The 25660-nt window shown below is 42.9% G+C and overlaps 1 protein-coding gene across 3 annotated transcripts in view; it reads left to right on the top strand.

Annotated features, from left to right (window-relative positions):
• The first annotated feature begins 6333 nt into the window (after nucleotides 1-6333).
• Nucleotides 6334-25660, top strand: part of NDP (norrin cystine knot growth factor NDP) — a 33209-nt gene continuing 13882 nt past the window's right edge. Inside the window, exons 1-2 of one of the 3 annotated variants that reach the window (XM_083611904.1) lie at nucleotides 6334-6385; nucleotides 7043-7188. The gene's annotated coding sequence lies outside the window, so the exon portion shown is untranslated. Of the gene's footprint in view, nucleotides 7189-25660 lie in introns of all 3 variants that reach the window. The other 2 variants (XM_083611902.1, XM_083611903.1) reach the window with 2 other exon arrangements.

Raw genomic sequence — 25660 nt, 5'->3', positions numbered from 1 at the left:
TTTGTGTTTTCAGCAAGTCGCTAAACTGTTTGTTCAGTATCAGTTCCCCTAGTTTTCTGTATTTGTTTCATTAACTCGCCTACCTCCTGCCAAAGAAACATATGCTTCAAATTATAGCACGCAATAACCATGGGGAATCTTGGCTGTATAACCATTGGCTGCATTATATCACCTGTAGGTAAATTATGTGTGGAACTAATATTCCTGGTAATGATAGTACCTGCTACTCTAAGTCACTAGGGCCCAACTCACAGATTACTAAAAAGGTATAGAAGGACCTGTCTTCCTATTGCCTGATTCCATGCCACCCCACTAACATTTGTGGGGGAAAATCACATGGGTTGATGTGGAGAAATTGTGTTTGTGTGTGATAGTGAGATAGTGGTGGCATTCTCTTTTGAGAATGCAGATGTATTGGCACAAAAGGGAATATTACAAGAATGAAAAATAGCACAAGAGTACAGACAAATTGGCATGAAAAACTGAACACAATGAGAATATAATATTTTATGTGAATACATAACAGTGATGTGTGAGTCATAAATTTGTTTTCTGAACTCCTGGCAGATTTTTGGAAGGGCTGCCGGGTATCAAAATTCTGTGGTGATGGGGTCGAAAATACATTTGAACTGAATTTTTCATTTTCATTTTGGAAATCCAGAGATGAAATCTGTGCCAGTCCAATGGCGGCATACAAAGAAATTACATCCAAATGTGCTGAAGAAATAACTTTTCTTTTAAAAGGCCAATTCCTTTTGAATCAAAAAGTTATTCCTTGGGAATCTTTCAAAGAAGAGCAGATTTGCTTTCTTTCATCTTACTGCTGTCTCTCAGATAAATGTGTTAAAAATGTGTCAGTCATTGTAAGGATAACATTCTTTTCAATGTCATTTCTTTGGGTACTGCCAGCGGGTCCATTTGGCAGGCCTGTTGTACAGGCTTATTGGGCCAGATGCAAGAGATGTTTGCACAGTTCTCCACAGGCATGGGGTGGTGCATTAAAACACCCAAGCCTAAAACTTGGGGAAAGTGAGTCTCAATCAGTCCTTGATTCTGTGATCTGGCAGACAAATCTGGTTTTTTATTCAATTGGATCAAAGGCCTGAAGTAAAATTGTGGCAATAGCTCTCATTCTACAAAGTGCATAAAGTTAGGGAGTAGTAAGGCAGGGTGGGGGCCAGATCCTTAGATCCCCCAGCCCTCGTGGGCCACTTTGACAGGCACGTGGGGCCACACACCTGTCAGTCTCCTGACATTGCCATAACATCAAGAAACCCATTTTTCCTTTGCCGCACAGGTTGGACTCAAGACATGCTGCCAAGGAAGATTCCAACTGAACCAACGAAGGCATGGGAGTCACTGCCAATCAGCTGATCAGAGCTGACTTCAATCCCCACTTTTGCCAGGAATTGGCTCCACTTGGAAGCTTCAACCTGAGGCTCAAGAGAGGAACCAGTTCCAGTGGGGCTTGAATTTGGCACCAAATTTAAAAGGCACTGGATATAAGCCCAGTTTGCCAAGGAACAATCAATAGCATAGTTTAAGGCTCCTGGTTCCTTTGCAACTGTGCCTTAGGCAAAGCTTTACAGAAATGATCTCTAGCTAATTTGCTTGCCTTTTGGCTCTTGGTCCCACTTAGGAAAGATTTATACTTGAATAGTCCAAGATCTGGCATGAGTGCCAAGGGTGTAAGTCAGTCTAGCCATCCACAAATCTCCATTGGACACAGGTGTTGTGGATGTATCTTCTCCAGCCAGCAGGAGGACACCACAAGCAAGAAGGAAGCAGAGAATTAGTAGCACACGAATCCTGAAGCTGAGAAGTATGTGAGTAGCTGCTTGGCATTGCCTGCCACTACAAGGGTAGTTATCTTAGTCATCCCTAAGTGACAGTTTTCCCACCAACTTTTTTTGGCATATGTGATGCTGACAGGCACTTGGAGCTAAAGTCATGGCTCAATGCCTCCTGGGAGGTGCTGAGCAGTTTTAGCTTTTATTGATGCAACTGAGCTGGAACCACAAAAAGACAAAAAAGTGGGATCAAAGAGAAAATATTATCTTTTTAAAAGTAGCAATATGGCATTTTTTTAGAGGAACGGAGTGGGTTGTGTGTGTGTTGTTGTTGTTTTTTTAAGTTCAAACATGCTCCAATTTATAACTTCTTAGAGATTTATTCTGTTCTTTCCAGAAATCCTCTATCTGATTTATGTTTAAGGGATGCGTTGTACTTTGTAAAAAAACTTCCTTTTTGAAGAGCCTTGTAAAAATTGCACAAGAGACTGAAACAAACCACGCTCACTTGAGCCAGAACAACTCCTCCTTAATTCATTGTTTTAGGTTTCTGCTATGTCACACAGTAATTAAAGTCTCGAGTTTACAATGACAGCATAAATTGGAAGACAGAAGAAACAGCATCTCCTCAATATTAGGAAATAGAAGGCATGAGTTTGGTTTGCTCTAGAGCAATTAATGGAATACAGGAGGACACAAAGCATGTCTGGTAAAAAGAAGCAGAAGGAAAAGAGGAGAATGTCTGAAAAAACCGACTCTTTTAAATACTCCCTCATCTTCTTCGCCTCTGACCAACAGTTATTGGAACCATAAACAGGTATTTCACACCAATAGGACTATCTGGAGTGCTGACAGCTCTGGAGGGTAAGGAACAGTCAGAACTACAAATCAAGGATTGCCAACGAAGGACAGACTGGGGTCACAGCCAAGCCGGGGTACCTGGATAGCAGCAGGAATTTAGCAGGCTCCCAAACAAAAGCAAAGCAGGAGCCAGACAGTTGGGGGAACTCTCACAAAAGTTCAAAAGCAGGAGCAAGGATGGGTCAAGGTGAGAGCAGAAACCAGCCAGGCATCTGAGTAGCAAACAAACATAGCAGCTGTCATGTTGCTTAAATATTTTTTTCTTTTGCTTTCTATGTGCTGTTTTATATAGCCCCCGGGCAACCAATGGGGAACCTCAGAGGGCTGATCAGTCATGGAGTGAGGGTGTTGCATGCAGTTGCTAAGGCTGTTCGGCAATAGGAGAACAAAACAGGCAGTGGAGAAGATCTGGGGGACGACATGGCATGGTTGCAAAGTCTGATCAAGCTTGGCTTTGTTTCATATTAAAACACTCATGGACACAAAACACAACAGAAGGTAACATCCTCCATGCTGGTTAATGCTTTGCTCTAGCTTTGCTTAACAGCTGGGATAGCCCACTTTGTAGTAAATGAGACTCTTAATCTCAGGGCTGTGGGTTCAAGTCCCATGTTGAGTGAAAGATTATTGCATTGCAGAAGTCCAATTCTGTGATTTTACTATTCTACCCTGACTTTTTATTTATTTATCTGTTCATTCATTTATTAATTATTCTATTGAATTTTAACAGGTAAAATGCTATACTTCCATTTACAGAGTATATAGAACATACACAGTTTGCTTGACAACAACTGCTGTGACTTATAGCGCAATCCTATATATATCTACCCAAAAACAAGCCCTACTGACTTCACTGGGGTTTACTCACAGGTAATTGTGTAAAATTACCTTCCCACATGGTTGCATCTCCTTCAACTGCACCATTGCAAGGTCCTGGGTACAGATGTGAAGGCCTGGGGTGGAGGAATCAGCTTTTTATTGTTTCTTTTCTTTTTCTTTTTTTGCAGGGCAGGAACCCAGAAAAAATGGTCCATCCTACCTACTTCCCAGGTGTTTTCAAAAAAGGCCAAAAAAGAAGATACAATTTTAATGTTTTATTTATACATTTAATTATATGTCCTGAGCCTCAGAAGGACTCAGAATAGACAATGACCTATAAATAACAATAATGTTGTGTATAGTTCAAGAGTCTCTCTCTGTGTGTTTGTGTGTTTGCGTTTGGATGGGAGGGATTAAAAAGGATGGGTACCTCCTGATAATGTACTGAAATGGATTTCACTTGTTGTTTTTAATGAGACCTCCTCACTTACACTGGCAAAATTGCCCTTGCAGCCATTTGTGAGGGCTGGGCAGCAGCCAGCAAGCGGGAGCCAGAGCTGAGGACCAGGATCCAGGAGTTGTGCCAGTGATCTGAGCCAAGAGGGTCAAGTCAGAAGTAAGAACCAGGGAACAAGCCAAGAGCCCAAACAAGTCCAGAGCCAGGAAAGACTATCATTGCTCAGGCAAAGTTCCAACCTGAATAGGAAGGCTTTATAGCCACTCCTATTGTGCAGAACCAGCCTGGATGCCAGAACATGGAAACTCTTCTCTGCTCCTCTCTCTAGTGTTGGGGGCTGGCCACATAGGGCAGCTATGCACTGAGTCATAGACTCCCTCTTTTAGCCCCAGCAACTTCTGAAACAGTTCTGGGCACAGAGAAGGGACTGCAGATTGTCCGGTGAAGGAGTTTAGCCATCTCATACCATTTTTCTGCTGCAGCTATCTGCAAAATTATATTTGCTCCCGCAAATGTTGAATGACAGACTTATTCCAGGTAGACTTCCTTCACCCTGTAGGGCAGGCATAAGCAAACTCAGCCCTCCAGCTGTTTTGGGACTACAACTCCCATCATCCCTAGCTAACAGGACCCATGGTCAGGGATGAAGGGAGTTGTAGTCCCAAAACATCTGGAGGGCCAAGTTTGCCTATGCCTGCTGTAGGGTAAGGACCCTTGCAGCTGTATTCAGAAACATGTTATTGACACAATAATAGTGTGTTTGTCGTGGCTTTGTTCTGCTTCATTGGTAGTTCTGTAGTGCTTCCACAATGCTACCACATTATTGCAGTCCAGAGAGGGCTGTAGTGCAACAAAAGGGAGACAAAAACACTAGTACAAAAGTGAAGGGATTTCAGCAGGGAGTTACAGAATGTGCACAGATTGAAAATGGAGCAGTTTAACCACCCCAAAAATTTTCCACACACAACTATTATTGGAAGCAGGATTGTATAGAGCTGCCCCTTAGCACCACGAGCAAAAAGCATCATATATGCAGTAAAAAGAACATTTGCAGCAGTCCTTTATCTAAGGAGATTCTGACTGCATTCAGAGGAGCTATTGACAAATAAGTGGCTTAAAATGGGTGTGACTTTTTTGTAATCTGCAAGAATCGTATTTGCTTAGACAAGCCTACCCAGATATGTAGAAAGCTGATAACTGTTTCTAACTTATTGTTGATTTTAATAATTTTTGAATGTTTTAAATTGTTGTTTTATTCTTTTGGTAAACTGCTTTGAATTTTTGGTTTTTGGTATTACAACCCAGCAGAATATAAATTTTATGAAATAAAAATAAAACCATGTCTTCTCAGAGGTATGTCCAGTGGTATTCGGTGGAGCTCACTTCCCAGTAATGAGGGTTGTGACAACAGACCGTGCTTCTTACTTTATTTATATCCATTGCAGTTCTCCAGAGCACACTTTGGATCAAATAAAAATGGTTCTAGACAGAGATTCTGGATGGCTCTCCCCCCCTTTTGCCACCTCGCCATCCCTCTTGTCAACGCCAGAGTTGGAAGGCGGAACCCCAAATTGATCACAAAGAGATCAGTGAAAAGCTGCAGAGAAAGAACAAACTGAATGTTTCACGAGGGGCTGGGTGGGAGAAATGGCTCAAACTCAAATTTAAGCCCCTCTAAAACCAAAGTGGCCCACTTGCTTTCCATCCAGCCAAATCTGACTGTACAGATCAAGCCAAAGAATGTTTCCTTTGTTGTGTTCATGATGCTTACTCATCTACCAGCCATTCCCCTTTTAGAGGAGTCTATTTTTACAGCATAATTTCCATCTGTCTTTTGATCTTTTACCACATAAGAGGCTCAGATATTAACAACACCCAGGCTGCTCAAACCTAAAGAGACTGTGACAGCATGGACTCAGGGGGACGTCTGCCTTTTTGCAGGTCCAGCCTCCTGATCAGATAGGCACTTGTGAATGGCAAGATCTGCTCCCTCTGCGCTCTTCAGCCCTGGGTACAAGCCTTTATTTTTAACCAGCTTGGCGGCTGTTACCATTTGTGTGCACTGACATTAATCCTCCAAACACTACAGAAATATATGGCGGAACTGATAAGGTCTGTGGTGCTAGAGCAAATTGTATAACTTCCATCCCCCGTAAGCCCAGTGGGAGGTGATTTTACAGTTCCCGCATAATTTCATAAGTATAAAAGGAAGTGAGCTTAGGATCGGTTGTATGGTACTTTTCCCCGCTGTTTAGTTCCATTTTGCTCATCATTAGAAGCGGATTGTTAACATTATGCTCCCGGCACATAAAGCTTAAGCAAAAAAAAGTTTTAAAGATTGGACACAGAGGGCGGAGAGGTGATGAGTTCACTCTGTCATTCTAATCATTAATATGTGAGTCCCGGAGAGAGCTTGCTTAAAGCAGACTTCCAAAAGAGCAAGGAGAAAGATGCAAATGTATGCACGTTCATTCAGTTTAATGACAAGGCAATACAATATGCCCTGTCTGATCAACTGCAATAAGTCAGTACCTCTTTCTCTCTCACACACACAGGATTCAAGTCATAAATCTAGCATAAATAACTTACTCTTCAGACAAAACCTCATCAAGGTAGCTGCGGAAGAAGTTACACTTGGTAGATATTTTCCTGAAAAGTATTTTTCTCTCCTCACTGCCCCCCCCCCATTTGAAATGGCAAACAATTAGCAGAGGTGCAAATGAGCTTGTCTCTGACCAAGTGCTCTGGCAAATTTAGGTGGGACAGAATGAAGTTTGGACCTGAACCTCCATAGCCTTGTATGCCATCACAGGAAACATCCTGAAATTTCAGTGTATTTGCATCCAGTTTTCCAGTTCTCCAATGAGAGAAGTCTGTGCAGACGAAGGAAGCTTGACTGGTGGTGTTTAGTGATTTCTCAGATAACAAGAGCTTCACATTTCTGTGGAATTCCCATTTGCTTGTGAGCTGCCGCTGCCGCTCGCCTGATTGATATATGACTGCAATGGCACTTTTCCATTTGACATTCTCTCTCTCTCTCTCTCTCTCTCTCTCTCTCTCTCTCTCTCTCTCTCTCTCTCTCTCTCTCTCTCTCTCTCTCCTGCTTAAACAACAGCCCTAACTTTTGTGTGTTGCAAATATAAAAGGCAAGCCATGTGACAGGGGGACAGAAGAACAAAAGCATTTGGAAGTAACAAGACCTCTTTTTCGCTCTGAGTTGCCGGAGTCCAAAGGAAGGTGAAAGCAGCGCGTTTTGCAAAGGTAAGCAGGCAGGGAACGGAGAGATTGGATCAGAACGCCAAATATCGCCTTAATGTGCTGAATGAGAATGATTTGTCTTTTGACAGCCCCGCGCTCTTTAAATATCCTGCTTTATTGTTCACGAACTCAGATTTCATTAGCGATTGATTGCCTAAAGATTCGCTGCCTACTAGATCTTTTTTATTTATGTATTGCCAGCGTGCCTTAAATTATGTGTCTCCTGAGGATGCCAGGGGGCAGTCAGTGGGGGGAAAAAGAATGAGTCCTTCTGGGGATAAAATAACTGCAGCATTAAATCCATCTCATCTCCGCGCAGGGGCTTCTCGGTTTGCACTGACCCTCGTTTGTACGAGCTGAACTGGAAGGGGGACAGGCAGCTGAGTCGTGCGAGTCCAAAAAGGGGGCTGAAGGGTATCTCCAGCGCTGCCTTTGTCCCATTACAATGGGACTCCATGAACGCAGGCGAAGCTCCTGCTTTAAAACGGAGATGTGTTTACTTTTATGACAACTAATGTATGCTGATCCTCTGCCAGTCATCTGCTGGAGGGCTTGGAATAATTCGAAACAATAGGCAATATTTATTTCTAGGGTTGGGTGTCATCCTTTGCGAGGTTTTAGGTTTTGTTTAGGATCTTCCCCCCTTCCCCCCCTTTCCCCCTTTTGTATTTATCCAAACTTCTGGGAAGTTTTGCCACGGGGTGCACAGCACTGGTTATGGATTAGGATGGATTTAATATGTGCATTTGATTGGTTAGGAACGGCGAGGGAATCCAGAGTGTTTGTCTTGGCTGCAGAACAGAGGAGATATATTGAGCAGTCGGCTTACGCCGTCAGCACAACCAATAATGCAGGGGGATGTCTGTTCGGCAGATCAAACCAAGGATGCTCAGGCAGGGCAAAGCTCTCAGAAATAATTTGCCAGCCTCCCCAGACCTCCTGTTGAAAGAAGTTTCTGACGCTGCCCTGGAATCACTGGGTGATAGCTCACTAAACCATATTGCAAGCAGATTCATTGAAACCAATGAGTCTACTCTGAGTAAGACTAATGTGACCCCCTTTTTTGGAGGGGGAGGTTTCAAATGTTCTATTTTAGAGCAGCATAATTCTGAGAGATAATAATACAATGGGTTTTTTTAAAACCAAAGATGTAATGGCAATTTTCATTATTATTATTATATAAATGTATAGGTGGCTTCACATCATAAAGCCATAGAAGCAGTGCAAATAATAATAATAATAATAATAATAATAATAATAATAATAATAGCTGTAAAAGCAATAAGAGCAATTCAGCAAACTCCAGAACAACAAAACTATCCATACAAGCTCTAAAAACAATAAAAACATTTCACCAGATGTAAAATTGATCTTCCATAAATGACTGGGCTACACCTCAAAGAAAGCCTTCCTAAACAATAAGGTCTTCAGTAGGTGCCTAAACATCATCATGTTAGGTGCTTCTCTGTTTTTTTGGCTAGTCATAATTTCAGAGAGCTGGAGCTGCAACACTAAGAGCCTGGTATCTTGCATAGGCAAAGTGCACTTCTGAATATGTTACTCTCAGCAGTGTCCCATGTGAGGAGTGCTGTTGCTGGGCAGCAAGGAAACAAGGCAGTCCTTTAGATATTGTGGTCTTAAGTTATTTAGGGTTTCAAAAGCTAAAAAGCATGTTAAATGTAACAGCAACAGCTACATCGAGGAAATTTAGTGGACAAATTCCTGAAGAAAACAGCATCACGAGTGAGTTGAATGAATATTTAAAGCGGCACGCATGATTGTAGCATAAATTTCATGTGGGCATGAAAGTGTTTTCTAAAGGCTGCATTTGAGGGGAGCGCTGCCAGCTAGTCTAAGTTTCAGAAAGGAAACAAGTGAACGAAGCTCTCTGGCTCATCCCCCACTCTGAAGAAATAGGAAGAATAATAGTAGAATAAGTTTACTGCAAGTGATACAAGAATATTTTAAAGATAACATTTCCCCTATATGAAGTGTGATGTCTGCAGTGGAAATGTGTGAACCACAGCAAGGGAAACAGACATGACAGAGAAAGTATATGCAAAAATAACTTAGAAAATATGTTTGAAATTTGTGGCTAAGGACCATCTTCATTAGCCCTGGACCCATAATGGAAGCAACCAACCTAATTGCATAGAAATATTGTGTCATGCAATAATAAAAGACTGCCGTGCAGTTGGATAATTTCATTTTTTACTGGCTCTGCCCCTTTGTTTGTTGGTTTTGTCCCAGAAAGCTAGTGAGTACCACCCATTGATCCAGAAGGGTGATGTGATCAAGATGGGTGAGCATAGCAGAAGCATTTGGATTTAAGCGAAAGCATGTTCTACAGTTAAAACTTGTGCAGCCTGAACCTTTCCTTTTGCATGGACGTTGAATGGCAGAAGCTAGCTGTCATCACTGCTATGATTATACACTGGAAGGAGGCAAATGGCATCAGATTTGTGGATTCCAAAACAGTGTAATGTCATTCAAGAGGCCGGAGAGCCGAAAGACAAAGTCCTAATGCAATAGAGAGATCCCCTGCCTTAGGAAGTTGCCTTACATCGAACCATCTGGCTCAGTATTGTCTACGATGGCTCTCCAGGATTTTACACAGGGATCTCTCCCAGCCCTGCCTGGAGAAGTCAGGGACTGAACCTGGGACTATTTGCATTTAAAGCTTGTTCTGTGCCACAGAGCTATAGCCCTTGCACTGAAGAGTCTATTTCATTTATTGATTAAATTTGTATCCTGCCTTTCCTCCCAAACGACTCCAGGATGGTTATTATATTTTCACCTTAGTTCTGTTTGGGTAGCTGAGGAATAATCCTGCAATAATTTCCCTCAGTTATGCTTACTGTCTGAAATGGCCTCTTCCACCATTTAAACGTTGACAGTACCATAGATGCCTCATGGTGGCTATGAAATTAACGACTTATGCTACATAAGCTATGTGAAATTTTAAGAGGATTATTTTAGATGGGACGGCTAGGGCAGAAACTCCTGTTACACTTCTCCTGTTAAGAGCCATTCACAGTGAATCGCTTCTAAAGAAGCACACCTGTAAATCTATCACACGCAACACTGAGGATGTATTTGTGGTTCAACAGACTTAAAAGCAGGCCGGTGTGGATTCTGTGTGATCCTTGCAGGCAGGCATAGGATTTAGTGCTACGGGTGTGCAGAACTGAGCCTTCAAAGGATCTCTGTTTTCTAAAACTGGCTTTTGGTTCCTATTGCTTTTATTATTGCAACGATAAACCTGCAGGCATGTGGGCAACACAAAGTGAAATTTTAGAAACCAGAGTTGAGCTGAACAGGTTTCCAGTGTTTCAGGGTGGCACGTTCAGTTCTCCCAAAGGGTTTTGCATAGCAGTAGCAGAACAAACTCTATGAAATAAGCACACTTTTTTTAGTTAACACAGTTTGTTTAGGTTGCAGAATTCATGTGCCATAACCACCACATTGGAGTGCTAATGCAAAAGCTATCCAAGTTGACTGTCACTTATAGAATGCAATTTGCACATTGTCAGGGTGGGGAGACAGCTGCCTGTATGGCGTTAGAAACACAAGCACTGATGTGCTCAAGTCAGATCTGGCTTGCTGTTGGCTGTCCGTTCTGCTTCTACCATTATCAGCAAAGACACTGTTACATCAGTGGAAGGAAAGAACTGTCTCTTCTCAGATCTCCTCATGCAGCTGTTTGCTGGGTTGAGATTCCTCAGAATTTAGTGAGATGCAGGAAAGAAATTTCTTCTTTATTGTGCATGCATGATTATTTGTGCTCATGATGGTATCAGGACAATTATTTGTGATCAAGACTGTTTATAAAACAAATTGGAGTAGTCGTGTTTTGTTTCCAATAGGCACATGCTTTATAGCAGGACTGGATCAAACGTTGTTGTACTTTAAGTAGAACTGAGCTACCACTGCAGTGGATCACCTGTGAAGAGGGACAGCACACTCTTAACTTATGGAATCCAGCACAGAGAGATGTGGTTGCTACCTTAGATGGCTTTTTCAAAGGTTTAGATAAGCTCACGGGGCATTTAGTAGCCATGATGGCTAAATGGGCAGTATAGCTCTGAAGATCAATTGCTGGGCTCAAATGTGGGGAGGGCTGCTGCCTATCTGGCCTGCCTCAGAGTTTCCCAACAGCATCTGGGGGGCCGCTACTGGGAACATGATGCTGGTTTAGGAAGTCTCTAAGTCTAATCCTGCAGGGATGCTGTTCTTCATCCTTCTAAGATGTATTTATTTCCACCCCACCTTTTCTCCAAGGAGCTCAAGGTGGGCTCCACCAGTTTTATCCAGACAACAATACATTGACATAGGGTAGGCTCAGAGAAAATGGCTGGTCCCAGATCAGCCAGTGAGTTTCATGGCTGGGCAGGGATTTGAACCCTGGTCTCCCATGTCCTAGTCCAACACTGCTGCCAATCCACCACAGTAGGAGTTCCATGCCACCTTTCAGTGTGAAAGCCTCGCAAGGCAGCTTATGGACACAGTTAAAATATAAAGTATACATAAAATCAATTCAGTAAGGCTGCAGTCCCATGCTCACATTCTTTTGAACTCAGTAGGACTTACTTCTGAGTAGACATGTACAGGATGCACTAAGACGAGAAATTAAAGCAGCCATCTAAGTTCCCCTCCAGGTGTGCATTTGGGATGATTTGTGCTCTTAAAGGTATCAGAGTGGTCACATGTGCTCCTGAATTTTTATATATATATATATATATATATATATATATATATATATATATATATATATATAACATACAAAATTATATAACATACCACACAACTTATCACACATACATTCTTATTGGACTTCCATCAGCACCTCTGACAATCCTCCTTCTTAAACACTTCTTATGCATTTCCTAACTTAATATTGCCTTTACATCTCTTAACATATCATCTCTCCTTCTCCATTTTTACAATATTTCTAATATTATTCCTCACAGAACTTCTTGCAAACCTACAAACATCATCTGATCATCACATATACTTTTCAAATAATCCGTAAATTTACTCGTCTTCGGTGAATTTCTGGTCCCTCCGGTTTCGGATCCTTCCCGTTAATTTATCAAGTTCCGCATAGTCCATTAATTTCACACATGTGGTCCTGAATTTAAGCTGGTTTGCATCCTCAAAGTCTTTGAGATGGGTACATGGTCCGTAGCTTCCAGGAAATACCTCCCAACTTTTCATAACAGAAATGTTCCTTTGGTCATGTGCCATGCTGCCATGGCAATGTGCCACACTGAAGCCGCTTCTTTCTGACGTAAGCCTGTCCCACATGCTTCCAGCTGATGCCGTTTTTGTCGTACTGAGGGGATGTTAAGCAAGCAATCACAACCTGAATATCAAAAACTGTAAAAGTGAAAGTATAGTGCTGTCTTGGTGAATAACTCCTGCTTAAATAAAGCGGGGGAATGAAGTGGGCAACCCTCGTGTTGCGAGGGCTGGGGGAAGCTTTGCAGCTGGTGAGCCTCTTAATTTTCTTTTGGGTATTTGCATGAAAGCCGAGGGAGCCCAAATGGAGGCTCCATGTGCTCAGGCAGTGAGGGGAGGGCTGGAGGGGGGGAGGCAGAGAAAGAGAAACAATGGTGTAGGTGTGGCTGTGTTGGTAGTGGTCTCTCTCGCCTTATCCTCTTCCTTTCCCTGCAGGGGCTGAGTCAGCCCAGCTGCAGGGCACAAGGAAGGAGGGAATGAGAAGGGACTGGATTTCTTGCTGCAAAGGAAGGAGAGAGAACCGTGGCAATGGTGCTGCCAGTGCTGATGCCACAGCTGCAAGAGCCAGAAGAAAGGTCAGGGTGGCATGTCGGCATGGCATCACAGGGCAGCTTCCACTGTTGGGGGGAAAAGAGAGGGAGAGGGCAAATGGCAGGAGTGGAGGATTCAAAGGAGGCAGTGCAAAATCAAGAATGCAGAAGCCTTGAAGAGCTTTTCTGTACTGGAGGGGAGGGGAGCAGACTTATATAATAATAGTAATAACAATTTTATTATTTATACCCCACCCATCTTGCTGGGTTTCCCCAGCCACTCTGGGCAGCTCCTAACAGAATATTAAAAACACAACAAAACATCAAACGTTAAAAAGTTCCCTAAACAGGGTTGCCTTCAGATGTCTTCTAAAAGTCAGGTAGTTGTTTATTTCCTTGACATCTGAAAGGAGGGTGTTCCACAGGGAGGGCGCCACTACTGAGAAGGCCCTCCCAGTACAAATCTACAACATCCGCGTGCAAAGTGCAAAATGCTTGCTGCCGCATCCACCTGCAGTACATACAGTACCCATCTGAAGGTGCCCTAGAGCAGACTACAGTCTAGCACAGGAAGCGCAGTAAAATAATTTAAAAACCAAGACATCAGTGAAGCAACCAAGAAAACATTAAGAACTGACGGGGCACATTTAACTCGAAAGCAGTGTGAAATCACAAGGGTTACAAGGCTCATTTAAAAGCTGAAAAGGAGAGGGGGGGGGTCAAACGTGCATCCTCGGTGAGGGAGTTTGACAAGTATGGAGCCACCACTAGAAAGGCCCTGACACTGTGGGATCCATTTTACTGAGCAGAATATGTGTAAGCCAATTCTACTTGTTCAAATCCTTTCAGGCAGGGATTACTATGAAGCCGGTGGGGCATGGCTAATAGAGTCAAACAGTCTGACCTTTATGTAAAAGCTGCTTTGAGCACCATTCAATTCACAGGCAGGCTGTAAATCAAATAAGTAAGTAAGTAAGTAAGTAAGTAAGTAAGTAAGTAAATAAATAAATAAATGCCTCTTTAGGCATTTAGACTTTTCTAGTTAAAATCTGCTTTTTGTCCTGAAGCACAAAAGGCTAGGTAATATCCTTTAAAAATGTTTCAGACTTTTCTTGTTTGGTCTCCTTTGTATTAATGCGAATCATTTGGCACTTGCTGTCTTTTAAAATCCTGCTAAGTTTTCGATTTAAGAAAAAAAAAATTCTTGTGGCAGTGAGTTCCACATGATAATTTGCACAGAAAAAGTGATTCATCACGTTGCTGCCTATTTTCAGTTGACTGCCTCTCCATGCCACTGACTATTCCTTTGTTCTTGTAATCTGAGAAAGGGGGACTGCAAAAGCTTTGATCTGGCATGCCTCTGTAATTCACTACTTTATGTGCCACTCTGGGTGGTTGCTGGGAGGAGCGAATACTGTACATGCTCACTTCCATAATGAAACATAGATATGAGCTCGTTTGCCTGATTCCCTGCCGATTATGATGTGGAATCCACCCGGGACCCCACAATTCTGGAGGGCCCACAATTCTGCTCCCACACGGGGAGAGCGAGAAAGAGAAGGAGGGAGGGAGGGTGACGCTGTCGCCTGGTCTGACTTATGATCAGCTGTTACTTCCTTTTTATGTGTGTCAGTGTGGAACATATTAAAATTTCTCAGTGACGGTATGCATGGAATCCCTCTGATGCCGCACCTCTAACTTAGCAGAACAATAAAAGCAAGGTTGTAGTAAGCCTTTGAGCAGCTGGCTGTCTATATATTCTCTCTTTTTTCACATAATCTAATTCAGAATAGAATCCGGGTAGCACTGGCACTACCACTTCCAAGCTCCACCGGCTCTCGTTCTGTTTGCTGGAATTTTGTGGTGCAGCTCGCCCAATCGCGGTACGTAATCTAAATGGCAGACAATGTATTCTTTCTCACCATTTGTCCATCAAATGCTGAAGCCAGCTCATACCAATGGGACTCTGAGCCACCAGGAATTCTGCTGGATCAATATTATTTTAGAGATTTAGAGACAGACAGATGGATAGATGATAGATAGATAGATGATAGATAGATAGATAGATAGATAGATGATAGATAGATAGATAGATAGATAGATAGATAGATAGATAGATAGATGATAGATAGATAGATAGATAGATAGATGATTGATAGATAGATAGATGATAGATAGATAGATATAGATAGATAGATAGATAATAGATAGATGATAGATAGATAGATAGATAGATAGACAGATAGATAGATAGATGATAGATGATAGATGATAGATAGATATAGATAGATAGATGATAGATAGATATAGATGATAGATAGATGATAGATAGATAGATGATAGATATAGATAGATATAGGTGATAGATGATTATAGATAGATTATAGATAGATAGATGATAGATAGATCGATAGATAAATAGATAGACAGACAGACAGACAGACAGATAAGAACTGAATCATTGTTTGGGGAGTCTGCCAATAAGGTTCTCATGCTTATTAATACAGCAGAGCTATAACACACGTTGGCATGGTCTTGCAGGCAAGTTGAGGATTTGAGTTAATGTTAAGAGTCTGGTTTGGTGAAGGAAGGTCAGTCAGATCATGATAGTGACCCACATATCACTGCCACAACACTCAGGCTGGGGCTGGATGGGAGCTTCAGAGCATGCCACCCACCTTGTTAAAAGAAACAAGTTGATATCTGAGGACCTTTCATCCTTTTTCATCCAGTCCTCCCTTCAAGGAAATGACAAGTTTGACTGAATGAATGCAAAAGAAAGGATTTAATTCCTGACAAGGGTACACTGCAATGGAATTATATGGGGTTTTTGTTGGTGGGGGGACACACTGTTTTCTTTCATTATTATTATTTTCATCCTTTGTGGAATTTTCCCAGTGATCTTCTCAAGAGAAAAAGCATTGAGTGACTGCAAAACACTTGCATATCTACATATTACATACTGTCTTCTATTAGGAGCAAATCAACCATCCCTAAGGAGCAGGAGTGGGTGGCCTGGAGGGTCAGCACTGCTATATACCTGGCCTTTGGTTGGTCATGTTGGTGCTGCTTAAAGGAAGGTGGAGAAACAAAGTGGTGGCTGGTTAAAAAGGTAAAGGGACCCCTGACCATTAGGTCCAATCGCGGACGACTCTGGGGTTGCGGTGCTCATCTCGCTTTATTGGCCGAGGGAGTCGGCGTACAGCTTCCGGGTCATGTGGCCAGCATGACTAAGCTGCTTCTGGCGAACCAGAGCAGCGCATGGAAACGCCGTTTACCTTCCCGCCGGAGCGGTACCTATTTATCTACTTGCACTTTGACGTGCTTTCAAACTGCTAGGTTGGCAGGACCAGGGACCGAGCAATGGGAGCTTACCCCATTGCGGGGATTCAAACCGCTGACCTTCTGATCGGCAAGCCCTAGGCTCTGTGGTTTAACCCACAGCGCCACCCGCAAGGTTAGTGCAGTGCAAATGCACTGGAAGATCCAATCTGGTGGGAGCACGAGTGGGTTTCTGCCATGTGGACTTTGCTGCTGCCTTCTCCCTTCCACTCTACCGGCAGTGCTGCAACCAGCCAGAGATCAGGGGAGCAGCACTGCCCCACCATGCTTTCTGCTACTGCTAAATAGTGATCAAGTTTTTGAGTTCTCCAGGCTTTTTCTTCAGGCTTAAGCAAAACAGGGAAAGTGGGAGAGAGCTAGACATTATGCAGAAACCTAGAGGTCTGCAGAAAATGACAGTCTTAAGACGGAGTGCAGGACACATTAGGCAGGCTTAATTTGATTAGTCTCTGGTAGAGCGTCCTGAAATCTGGAAACAGATTTTGGGTTGCACCAAAGTCTGCTGGGATAAAGAAACAATAATGAATGTTCTCCATATATTTTTTTTAAAAAAGATTATAACATACAGCAGTTACTCAGATCCATTTCCAGCACCTGGATCCCTTGTGAGGCAGAGAACAGAAGTAAAGAGAAGTTTGGCAGTTTTTATTTTAAGCAACGTTGGAGGTTGATTTTGGGTGGCACACTAAGAGTCAACTGGGAGACCCTCCATATGGGTGTTCTGATGTGGATGTCTTCTACAACATGCTGTTGACACAATAATAGTGCATTAGTGGTGAATTTATTCTACTTTGTTAGCTGTCCAGCGATATTTCTCTATTAGTACCACATTAATGTTGTCTGGAGGGGCTATAGTGCAATGAAAGCTGAACAACAAAAACTCAGAGCATTTGTGGTATGAAAAATTATCGGTAGTTTAGCAGGAAGTTACAGGATACACACAGACTGGAAATGAAACAGTATGACTGTCCCCCCCCCCCCATGTAGCCACAAATAATTTTGAAAGGAGGATTGAGTATGATTCCTCTGATAGCATCACTGGCACAAATAATAATGAATTATTTGTAGGAACCAAAATGCAGATGGCATGTCCCATCTTCACATAGTAAAATATAATCTTCCTTCAGTTTTAAAAGTCTTCAAATAACAAAAATTGTAGGTGGTCATTTTGGTCTCTTAGGGAGAAAAGAATCCAAAAGCCACAGTGAGATTTTATCAGAACTCAAACTCTAGAATTCTACCTTCCAGCTTGTAGAGGAGTTCTGGAGATCTTGAAAGCTTGCTGTTTACTTTGCAACATGTTTGTTGGTTTCTGCATTGGTTTCTAGATCTTTTTGAATGAACCAGCATGGCTACCTACAACATTTTTTTTTTGTCTTCTGTGTCCATTCAATAATCCTCTGCCAAGCAACAGTACCCATTGCACATCACCATTTTAAGACGGCACTAGTGAAGCTTCTGAAGCTGTTGCCAGGCCAACAGGGAACAGAGGTCGGGGTAGGGGGGGGGAGAAAAGAAATGTTAACTGTGCCTTTTTCTATGGAGATGCGAAGAGGACAGTCCCTTCCACTTTGGCTTGCAAGCCAGAGCAGAACTCTTGCCCCAAATATCAGTCCAACTGACACCAGATATTTTAATTGAACTTTGTGGTCTTTCTCCTATATATCACTGTTAGGTGCAATTCCATGATTAGAGGTCTTGATGCTACTATGTCTGTTGTAAACAGTTACAATCAATCCCCGCCCCCCCCCCAGTGCAAAGCTATTATCCTGCAATGCCCACAATCAAGTTACTATCCATATATTGCTGAACTAAAAAGATCTTTCAGACAGAAAATAAAATGTATAGAAAAATATCTGGACTAGTAAGCTTCTGATAGTGCTATTTTATGCATTTTTAAACATAAATATGTCCCAATGAATTCAATAAAACTTACTCCCAGGTAAGCATGTAAAAGATTGCAGCCTGAATTGCTCTTCATTTACTTTCAAAATGCTGTCTATTCTCCTGTGTTTGAGAGGTGACATGCTTATCATATGATTATGATTACTTTTTAAATGATAGTTAATGGGTATTGTTGGATAAAATTTCATCCATGCCATCCCAAGTTCTCAAGCAACCAGTAAGGCAGTGAACTAGTTGTCTGATGACTGATGGTGCTAAGGTACAGAATAATAATTGACACTTTAGGCATACTGTGTGTATACCTGAAATTTTATTGGTTAGTAACCTCATGGAAATTCTAGGCTGGGCATTTTCATGCTGGTTCCCTGTCCAGTTGCAGAGCTGATAGGGACATTGTGGAACCAGCATAGACCATGCAGTCTCTAGAGTCTCCATCCCACTATTGGCAATATGGTCTCTGGGTGTGAAAAAATGACCAACTGACAGCAGAGGCATGAGCCATATGGATGTTCTCCAAGGCGAGTAGAATCTCTGGGGGAGGGTCCCAACCAACAAGGTATCCCCCTCTCCCCATTTCTTTGCTGATAAGCACAAAGGACTCTCTTAATTCCTCGCCAGTGGAGAAGTAAACAACAGGCATTTCAGATGTAAACCTTTCTTTTACACCAAAAAATCTATAAAACTAGAGCAAATGGTTTTTAGAAAATGTTTTGAATTTAAGACCATTTTCAGCTGCTCACTCAGAGGAAAAGAGGCTAAAGTGATAGCAAATTACATAGCAGAACTGGCTTCCAGAAAATTACAGTGAAATCTTACTCTCCGACATCATCCTCAAAATGACGGGGTTATGCTGGAGAACTGACTACACAGGTGGATTCTGTCTTTGTATTGGAAGTACTCGACAGTTAAGAGGGGGCGTCATCGAGGACATAAGGGCCAGAAGTTAACAGACCCACCCTTAACTTTTGGACAATCTGACTACGGTGCCTCCTTGCTCTCGTCCAGAATGCTGTTTATATAACACTGGATTAGCGTGTGTGAATGGCAGGCCAAAGCTTCAACAGAAGTAGATCACGTTAGTTCTGCTGCAGCCAGAGTTACTCTTGTCCTTTATGTCAGGCAGGATCTAGCCCCGAATGTTTAAATTTGGTATCCATACAAAACCGTGCTGGGTGGGGTGCAATTATTTCAGTTTGTTTGGAATTGTCTTTTATGTGGCTTCAGTTCTCTATTTTCACCTCTTTCCCTCTGAGTGGATCACAGCTGCTTTATGACTTCATCCGGCATTTTTAAGTTGGACAACAATGCAGTTGCGAGGGTTTCAAATGCACTCGCAACACTGTCTGCCTGCCCAGTCATCAGCCGAGCACAAATGCTTAAATAAGGAAGCATGAAGAAGGGGGGGGGGGAAACAATCCCACTGCAGGAATATTTATTTACCGACAAAGGGCAAGACCTACTGGGCACTTCTTCTCTCTGTGCCACATGGAAACAAAGGGGAGATGAGCCAAAGCACACTTTTTCTCTTGCTAAGTCCCTTTCACACTACTGTGCCAGAGAACGGTTGTTCTGTTTAAAGCAGCATTAGGGTGGAGCAATGTTGAATGTTGCATTAAATGAGGGCTTGATAGACTACAAGGAAAAATGCAAGAGGAAATCGTTGTCGTAATTTAAATTTTGGCGATCGAGAGGACATAGCACTTAGCAAATATCCAATATCAATATAATGGCATGAACATTAGCAGAAGAGAAAATACTCAGTGCCGACCCCTGATGTTCTTTATCTAGCAGTTTTTCAAGCACACCCCTCTAATTTCCATCTGATGTTCTCTTTCAGGCATACATACGGAACGGTGCCTAGTGCAGCCAAACCTTGCATGTGTTTCATATGAAAACTTTTCTCTAGTTTTTGGATATTCGGTAACAATGACTTAACCTCTTTTATGTGCTGATTAAGTTTCATTTTGCATGGAGGACTGCAATAAAAGTTATGGCTTCACAAAGAGGTGGTTAGAAAAATGGTTCCACGTGGTGGCAGCTTGCATCGGAATTGCCCCAAAGAGAACACAGGTCAGGGCTTGGTCAGAAAGCACATTATGCTTTGCGCACTGGCTGGAGGCTCCAGATCAGATTCCTATAAGGCAGAAAGTGGGGAACCTTTTCCAGCCTGGGGCCAAATTTCCTCCTGGTCAATCTTCTGTGGCCCACATGTCAATAGCAAGGGGGCAAGAGGCAGAAGTTTGTGGAGATGTGAGTCTCACCTTTGCACATCAGGCTATATTCCACCCATGCAAAAGTTAAAGGTTTCTGACTTTTGCCACACACTTCTTTTTCCTGTATCCAGGCCAACAAGAGACATTGTCACAATTCAATGACATACCGTCTCCCTGCCAGGCAAAGACAGCAAGCACCAGTAAGCACCAGCAACATGTGTCTGGAAGCTGGGAAAGCAAGGCTTCATGTTCCTAGATCCCCTTGTTTACAGCCATGTACACACACCCATGTACACACACACATCCTAAATCCACAGTTACCAGGAAGGAACATGGCCCTCAGACATGTTCCTGTGTCTGCCTAATTTCCCCTGTAGCTAGTAGCACTAGCCCTCAGCTGCTGTTTTTATTTACTCATTCTGCTGGTGGTTTTATTATTGCATTATATTGCACCACAAGATGTGCTGGGAGGGAGTTGTTCTGAAAGGCAAGGTATAAATCAAACCAGGAAATAGCATTGATATAGCACTATAGCGTGTTCAAACCACTTCAGATACATTACCTTGTTGAACTCCTTACAATCACCCTGTTGTTGTAGATCTCCTCCCTCGCCACTGATATTGTATGTGTGTGAGAGAGTGTAGAGGCTAAGGGAGAGTATTGTGCTTAGGCCTACCTAGTGGTTTCATGGCAAAAGGAAGCAGAGTGCTTGGAGTGGCTCATGAAGAGAGTCTGCAAGAGGTCCATTTGCTTGTGGTTCTCCAGCAGGCACCATTCCATGCACACAGGTCACACCGGGATTAGCGGGAAGGGACTTGCTCCGAGCAGAGAGTCTGCCTCGTGCAGGGCTGCCATTTGCTTGCACAGCTAGCAGCTCCTTGAATTTTATGCCTATTATTAGATCTAAACCTGGCATCAGGTTGGCAGGCTTCACAGCAAGAGCAACAAATCAATCAAGCAAACAAGCAGAAACTCTTCCAAATAAAACTCCAGCTCCGGAGATGGGAGGGCTGCGCTGGAAGCAAAATAGGAAGTTGCGTTGCCCCCAGGGCGTCTCGCCCACTACGGACCGTAACACGTTTAACTATTAAGTGTGTTTTACTCATTCGTCCTATATTCTGAAGTGAGTAGTCAGTTTTGTCCCCCAGTCCACCCTATGGAGCCAAGCCCAAGCAGATGCTTGACAGTGTTTCTGTAGAATAAAGAAGGCATGTGTCCTGCATGACAGAGGACAATTCTCTATTTGAAGGGCCTTCCATCCTAAGCCCACTTTAAAGCTAAACAGGAAGGTAGAGAAGAGACCTTGAAGTTGCCTACTAGATAGATAGGAAACTGAGAAGGTACAAAAGTCACCTGGTCGCCATCTTCCTCACTATGGTGGGATGTATTGTGTGTTTCTATTTAAATTAATGTGATCATTTCTAAATGATCACCTACTCATCAAAATCAGCACACACACATTTCATGCACATCTGTGCCCCTGTTTTAAAATGTTGTGCGAGTGGCCCTCCTACTGTAGGACATTGAGCTTTCTATCTTCCTCTGGTGCTACGATATGGCAGCCTGCATATGCAGATAACTATTGAGCGGTTTCCGTAGGATTGTGGTATAGCCTCACCTGCAACTGTTGCACAGGGCACACCCTAAAAAGTCTGGTAGTTCATGCTAAGCATCAGCCCTCCAGTACCTTACCTAGGAGAATCCACCAGCTTGTTCTTCCCCACATCCACAGCTGACCTGGGAAACAGAGGTAGAGCTTTGGCCTGGGTGAGCAGCCAGATGCCTGGCATAAAAACTGCCCAGCTGTGTTGGCAATAGACACCCAGCAGCACAGCGGCATGTCTAGTGAAGTGGCAGCTTGGCAGAGTGGGTGGGGAAGGTTATGGCAGGCCTCCATGGGAACCGCTCCTCACCCTGTTCTTGCAGGGCCTGCAATTGTAACTTCCACTTTCCCACCACATTTCTTGTAAATGTATGTAATCATTTTTATTGCAGTTTCTGTAATTTTGGCCTCTTTTTCGTAGCAGCTTATTTGGAGCTAGTACTTCAAGGACCACCACAGAGTTGAAAGGAGGCTCTGTAGGATTCTCTGCTCAACCCTGCAGCCTCCTCCATCAGCCCATGCAGTCGCTGGCTTTTCTAAGTGCCACCGTGCAAGTCACCCCTGCCAGTTCACCACCAAGAAAGGCTTGTTCTCCAGTAGTGTTGGGTAGGGATGGGAGACGGGAGTAATTTGATTCTGTTCACCTCTAAAGGTGAAGCTTTCTAATCTGACACTTCCAGAACGAAAAGAACTGAGCTGTCCTTCCAAAATTTGTGTTTATCTGAATTTTGCAATGCCACTCTTCATCCAAGTACAGTGGTACTTCGAGTTACAAACTTTGCCTCAGGATGAGAACGGAAATCACACACCAGCGGCACGGCAGCAGTGGGAGGCCTCATTAGCAAAAGCGCGCCTCAGGTTAAGAATGGTTTTGGGTTAAGAACGGACCTCTGGAATGAATTAAGTTCATAACCCGGGGTAGCACTGTAATGTAATGCCTAGAGGAAGATAAAATGTACATATAAATGCAAATATTGGTGAGAATAGCATGCAAAAATAAATTATGTTAGCGGAGATTGTTTTATAAGAAAGTGTTTGTTAGACAAAGGTGCACGTGTTAGGAGAAATTATTACAAATACGCTGGTGAATTTTCACAAGGCTTTTTTTTTTTTGCAAACTGATTTGGAAATGTGAAGAAACAGGAGAGAGAGAGAGAGAGAGAGAGAGAGAGAGAGAGAGAGAGAGAGAGAAACTGAAATCAAAATTGACAGATTTTCCCCTGGTAGTAGAAAGCAGCCTCTGGGTGGGTGTGCCGCCACATGGCTCAGCAGTCCATTGGACAGAGCAGATGAACAATAACACAAGTAGGTCTTAGGAAAGACATGGAGAAACCTGTTCTCAAGCTAAACTAAACATGGTCTATTGCCATATAGTTTGCCCCTGCAGGCAGGTTTTTCCATTCACAAATCGTGTTGGAGTAAGTGAACTCAGATTGAGAATATGGTGGGGAGGGATAGGGGAGGCCACTTGGGAGGCTGGATCCAGCCTGCAGACTGTGGGCTAATTACCTGGGGTTATGTCCTTTAGCTTGCTTGCCAACAAGAGGCATGTCACTGTTCAAATTGCCTACCTGGAGCAACAGCTAGTGGTTGGAACAGGGGAGCAGCCTTCTATGTCCTTCAGTAGGAATTCAGTGGCCAGCCCAGTCCTACCGTTGGGCAGAGTGAGGAAGCCTCCACATGCAGCTGTTTTGGGGTTATGAAAGAGCAGCAAATGGCTTTTTAATTCATGATTTCTGTGTTCTGAATTTATGATTCTTTCATTTTTGGTTACTGTACTCCACATTTATGATTCTTAAAATTTATAGTTATTGTATTTTAAATTTATGATCCTTTAATTTAGGGTTATTTAATTTAATTTATGGGTTTTGTACTTAACGGGTATTATTTCATTTCATTTCTGTTTATTGTATTTTGACAGCTAAGGAAGGGGAGAGGGAGAGGTGCTTGCGAGGTTTTCTGCGCCAGATGCCAAAATAACTTGGCTGCCTTTGGCCTTTATGCACCTAGACATGTGGGAAGCAGCAAAATGTCTTTGGCCAGACCTGCTCACTGATTAAAATTATTTCTTCTTCTCATATTGGTTGGTTGGACTTGACTGACATATCTTATATGCTTCTTGAAAATGAATTGGGTAGGTTTATTGGTGGGGCTGAAGTTGCAAGATCTGCAGCTGTTGCTATTTTATCAGGTGGCTCATCTATATATTTCACCTTCTCTGTCAGCTTGTTTCTGTGTACCAATTGCTGGGAACTGTAGGTGGGCAGAGTGCTCTGGCACTTATGTCCTGCTTGTATGCTGCTCACAGACACTGGGTTAGCTGGACTAAATGAGCTATTGGCCTGATCTAGTGGTGGTCTTCTTATGTTCTTATGTACATGTTATAAAACATATATAAAACAACTCTTGGTGTATAAAGAGAAAGTACAACAGGACATCTATTCTTTCAGTGTCAAGAGCTTCAGATTTTAAAGCACCAGTTATCTCGAGCAGGAATATCGGGAGGTTTTAAAGAATATATGTTTCTAGCCCTCATCATTTGATGAAATACCACCACTGATACTTCATATCAGGGGTGGGAAACTGGGGGCCCAATTTTTATTTTTATTTTTTAATTTCTATACCGCTTTATATTTTTAATAAAAGTCTCAAAGAGGTTTAAAGCATATTAAATCAATAAAACAATAAAACAATAGCCAGGCGATGTTCCTCCGACCTCAAGAGGAGCCTCTTCAGTAGGGCTGGGTGAGTCTGGGCCTCGCCCAGGTGGAAAATGCCTTGCAGGGAGCGGCCTCCACACCTCACAGCCCTTTGCATCTCTCTATCTGATCCTCACACGATATCCCCCATTGAACCTGCTTGGTACACTCCTTGAGAGCTTCTGCCTAGCTGGAATGTGTTTTTGAACTGTGATAATGCCGCTTACATGCCTGGGTAGAGGATGGAGAGATGGATAGACGTGTGTCTGTGTGTAGAAACCTCTGGCCTCCGTAGTGCTGGAATGTACCCTACTGTGCAAAATCAGAGTCACATCCATCACCAATAAATTTGGCCCTCAGGCTGATAAAGGTCCCCAACCTTTGGTGTGCTATGTGATTCAATCCTAGTGTGACTTAAAGCAAATGCATGTGGCTTTGGGGGTTATTTGCTGGAGCTTCTTGGGATTTATTTATTTTGGCTTAATGCAAGTAAATAAACATTTCTGTACAGGTGAACAAATTTAACATAGTCAAGTCGGCTCCCATCTCTTTCTTCGAGATGGAAAAACCTGACTCTTATAATGTGCCCTCCGTATGGTCACAGAACCTCCTATTAGTAAAATCTCATTCAGATTTGTTTTAGATCAGGATTTGTGAAACATGGGTGCCCTCTTACTTATGAAGGCAAGAACTTTCCCCCCTAGCTGCAGACACTCACCCTCAAACACATGTGTGTGTGCTCACGCACCCTTTGTGGATGTGTAGGTAAGATCTCTTTGCTAGCAGCAAGACTGCACAATTATTTTCACATATGTTCCATGCATCTCAGATCATTTTAGTGGACACAGCTGTGTCCAGAGCACAAAAAAGCAAGTCTATCATTGGGGCAACCACTGATTAGAATGCCTGAACAGATCACTGGAGAGAGGGATGAGCCCAGTG

Source organism: Podarcis filfolensis (genome assembly GCF_964270895.1).
Source record: "Podarcis filfolensis genome assembly, chromosome: 4".
Lineage (NCBI taxonomy): Eukaryota > Metazoa > Chordata > Lepidosauria > Squamata > Lacertidae > Podarcis > Podarcis filfolensis.
Note: the sequence above shows the minus strand (reverse complement) of the source record. Positions and strands in the feature narration are given on the sequence as shown.